The sequence below is a fragment of the Lagenorhynchus albirostris genome, chromosome 16 (assembly GCF_949774975.1).
Source record: "Lagenorhynchus albirostris chromosome 16, mLagAlb1.1, whole genome shotgun sequence".
NCBI classification, from domain to species: domain Eukaryota; kingdom Metazoa; phylum Chordata; class Mammalia; order Artiodactyla; family Delphinidae; genus Lagenorhynchus; species Lagenorhynchus albirostris.
The window spans coordinates 16,009,710-16,014,401 of NC_083110.1; the positions used below are offsets into that span (position 1 = coordinate 16,009,710).

Below are 4,692 nucleotides of genomic sequence, written 5' to 3' on the forward strand. Positions count from 1 at the left end.
GTGAGGCACTGATGTGCTACAGAGCAAGCCAAGGAACACAAGGATTGACAGCTGAGGGGAGAGGAAGGATTCTCTGCAACAGGTTTCAGAGGGAGCATGGACCTGATGACACCTTGATTTCGGACTTCTGGCCTCCAGAAAACTGTGAGACAACAAGTTTCTGTTGTCTGAAGCCACCCGGCTTCTGTACTTTGTTATAGCAGCCCTAAGAATCTCATACATTCCCCCTGGAGTTGGGGGGGGGGACAGCATTCTTTCCCGCCCATGAAAATAAACAGAGAACACCCTTTTGTGGATTTTTACCACTTCAGCCCCCAAGAGCTGGGCTGTCTGCTGTCACTGTGATTATGTAATGGCAGTCCTGACGATGACATCATGGCAGACGCTGTGGGTTTCTCCCCAGTAGCCATCGTTCCCTGCTTTGGCTAACAGATCCCTATTTTACTCAGCTATTAGCCCTGCATCCTTCATGGGGCCTTTTAGTTCTGTAATCACATGGACTTTATGCATTTGAAAGAATGCTCTGATTGGACCCATCAAACGGAATTAACTACTTTTAAAAAAATTTTTAGTGGAGTATAGTTGATTTACAATGTTGTGTTAGTTTCAGGTGTACAATAAAGTGAATCAGTTATACATATCCATATATCCACTCTTTTTTAGATTCTTTTCCCATATAAGTCATTTCAGAGTATTGAGTATAATTCCCTGTGCTATACAGTAGGTCCTTATTAGTTATCTATTTTAATAGTGTGTATATGTCAATCCCAATCTCCCACTTTATCCCTCCCCCTCCTTCCCCCCTGCCTAATTAGCTTCTTACAGCCCATTTTGTGAGTGACGCTAGCTCAGAGCTCAGGAATTTGCCAGGTTTTACCATCCACATGCTAAGACCAAATGGGCTTCTGCAGGCTGCCTTTTCAGATTGAAAGGATGAAGCGAATGATTCATCCACCAGCTTGAAAAGTTTAATTCGTTTGGTGGCTTGTGTGGCATAATTATCAGCACTTACAGATCCCAACAACAGCATCACCGGCAAATCCACGAGGATGTAAGTGGTCATCTCTCGCGCTTCTCGTCTCTACCCTCCCTTAAACCAAACTGGTGGATGGGCATATTTTAAAATGCTTCTTCTTATTCATATTGAACTTGATAATTTTATTTTTTTAACATCTTTTTTTTACATACTGAGTGATTCCACTGATATAAAGTTCAAAAGTAGGCAAGCGAGTATATTCCGTTAGAAGTGAGGAGAGAGGGGTTACAGTTACATCAGGGGGCCTCAGGAGTGCTGGTACTGTTGTCTTTCTTGAGATGGGTGCTGGTCATACAGGTGTGTTCATCTTATAACATTTGCGACTTGTGCATTTTTCTGTATCTATGTTGTGTTTTTTTGTTTCAATTATTTTCTTAAAGATCTTATTTTGGGTGCTCGCTTCAGCAGCACATATACTAAAATTGGAACAATACAGAGAAGATTAGCATGGCCCCTGCGCAAGGATGACACACACATTCGTGAAGCATTCCATATTTTTGATGGATACTAGCTATGAATGTTTCTTACAAACTGCATCTGTGTTAAAGCTAGTTATTACAGTTCATAATAAGTTTAATTGTATAATGAAAATTATTTTAAAAATCCATAGAAAGCACTAAAATGTTAAGATATATTTTCAAAACTGCAATAAGTGTTTAATGCACAAAGCAAAATCTAAGACTAAATTTTTAGTTAGTGCTGTTATTTTGTTCTTCTACTAAGCAAAATATTTAATAAATGAGCCATTTATGTCTGTTTTCCAAAAACAAAACAAAACAAAAAGATCTTATTTTGGGGAATTCCCTGGCGATCCAGTGGTTAGGACTCCAGGGTTTAGGGCTTTCACTGCAGTGGGCCCGGGTTCAACCCCTGGTCAGGGAACTAAGATCCTGCAAGCCGTGTGGCGCGGCCCCCAAAACCATCTTATTTTGGCTCTCACTAATTCTAATATCCTTTATTTCCATAGTACTGTCTCCATTCATGTTCATCTCAAAACAACACCTCCTGAAAGGTTGACTTAATACAGGATCCCAGGACATATATATACTACCAAATGTAAAATAGATAGCTAGTGGGAAGCAGCCGCATAGCACAGGGAGATTAGCTCAGTGCTTTGTGACCACCTGGAGGGGTGGGACAGGGAGGGTGGGCGGGAGACGCAAAAGGGAGGAGATATGGGGATATATGTATATGTATAACTGATTCACTTTGTTATAAAGCAGAAACTAACACACCATTGTAAAGCAATTATACTCCAATAAAGATGTTAAAAAAATTTTTTTAAATAAAAAATAAAGGATCCCAGACTGAGTAATATCAGGGTGGTAACCTGGACCCCAACTACTAGATATTATTCCTGATCAAGTCTGCCTCCCCTGCTCCCACTAAGTCACCACTTTCTAGGAGTTAATGGCTACTTCCTGACTCACTTTAAAACAAATTTTTTTTCTAATTGTATTTTTAGAAAACACTCTGCTAAGGAGGTCTTCCTGTTTCACAGGAGATGATTTAAGGCCTGTTCCACTGCGTTCTTTGAATATGCAGTTTATATCTTATGTAATACTACCCCTACCCACCCAAATCACACTTTTATTGCCTTTAGTTGAATTTATTAAACTGACCATTTACGTGAGCAAGGGCATCACTTTCAAAACCAAGCAAAATGACTAACTGCTTTCCCATCTGCTCACATTCTACATTGGCTTTCAGGGGTGTTTACCTGATACGTCTAAAGTGGTTGTGAATAAACAAAGTACAGTTTTCAGAGGAACTGCTCATTACACATTGCATCATATGACACTTAAATCTTAGTTCACAAAAAAACAAAACAAAACAAAATCTCTTAAGAAATGCATCTGCAGACAAATTCTGCTTATTCTGAATGTCATTTTGCTCACCATGGTGGCCAGGATATATAAAACATTGACAGAAATTTGCAAAATTTCATCTAATGCTTTCAATTTCTTTTTTTATTTATCAAATATAATTGATTTACAATATTGTATTAGTTTCAGGTGTACAGTTTCAGATTCTTTTCCATTGTACATTATTACAAGATATTGAATATAGTTCCATGTGCTATACAGTAAGTCCTTGTTGTTTATCTATTATATATATGGTGGTGTGTACCTATTAATCCCATACTCCTAATGTATCCCTCCCCCTCCCCTTTCCCCTTTGGTAACCGTAAGTTTGTCTTCTATGTCTGTGGGTCTGTTTCTGTTTCGTAAATAAGTTGATTTGTATTTTTTTTTTAGATTCCACATATAAGTGATATCATATAATATTTGTCTTTCTCTGCCTGACTTACTTCACTTTGTATGATAATCTCTAGGTCCATCCATGTTGCTGCAAATGACACTATTTCATTCTTTTTTATGGCTGAGTAATATTCCATTGTATATATGTATATACCACATCTTCTTTATCCATTCATCTGTTAATGGACATTTAGTGCTTTCAATTTCTTTTGAGATTTTTGGGAAGATCAAAATAGACCAAAGTTTTCTCAGTTTTCCCATTGAGGACCTCTTTCGTGAAGAATGCTTCATTCATTTGATAAACATTTACTTATTATCTACTACAGGCTAAACTCTGTGGCTGATTGTAAATATATATATAGAGAGAGAGAGCATTCAGAGGGTTTAAAATTTTTCAAAAAAGACAGAAATGTGAAAAAATCCCAACAAAGCCTATGGTGAAGAGTACTGAAATAGAGGAACTGAGGTTACAACTCTGAAGGAGGTAATATTGACTCTTGAAGAATAGATGGGATTTTAAAGTGGAGATGGGGAGGAATGAAGGTCATTCCAGGTAAAGGGAGCAACTTTAGGAAATGCCAAAAAGTGAAGGAGGACAGAGCAGGGAAATATTGGAACACAGCAACTAACAATGTGGCCAGAGCTTCAGGTGGGAGAGGGAATTAGGAGTTAATACAGTCCTGGGAGGGAGGGTGGCAGCCAAAATTTGAAGTTTGAATTGAATTGAAGGTTTAAAGAATTTCTCAGGCAAACGGAAGTGAAGGAATGTTGTTACCAGGCTGTGTGTGTGTGTGTGTGTGTGTTAAAATATACATAGCATGAAATTTACAATTGTAACCATGTTTAAGTGTGTAATTCAGTGACGTTAAGTATATTCACACTGTTGCGAAACCATCACCACCAGCCACATTCAGAACTTCCTCATCTTCCACAACTGAAACTCTGTACTCATTAAACACTAACTCCCTACTCCACCCTCTCCCTAGCTCCTGGTAACCACCATTCTACTTTCCATCTCTGTGATTTTCACTATTCTAGGTACCTCATATAAGTGGAATTACATAGTATTTATCCTTTTGTGGTTTATTTTACTTAACATAATGTTTTCCAGGTTTATCCAGGTTGTAGCATGTGTCAGAATTTCCTTCCTTTTCAAGGCTGAATAATATTCCATTGTATGTATATATCACATTTTGTTTATCCATTGACACTTGGTTGCTTCCACTTCTTGGCTATTGTGAAGAATGCTGCTATGAACATGGGTGTCCAAAAATCTCTTCAAGACCCCGCTTTCACCTCTTTGGGGTTTACACCCAGAGGTGGAATTGCTGGATCATATGGTAATTCTTTTTAAGTTTTTGAGAAATCTCCACACAGTTTTCCTTAGAAGTTACA

The 4,692-nt window shown here is 38.2% G+C and overlaps 1 non-coding gene across 1 annotated transcript; it reads left to right on the top strand.

Annotated features, from left to right (window-relative positions):
* Positions 1–1,428: 1,428 nt before the first annotated feature.
* Positions 1,429–1,535, top strand: LOC132507658 (U6 spliceosomal RNA). Its single transcript, XR_009536238.1, has one exon. It is a non-coding gene; the product is annotated as a U6 spliceosomal RNA (small nuclear RNA).
* The last annotated feature ends 3,157 nt before the right edge of the window (positions 1,536–4,692 follow it).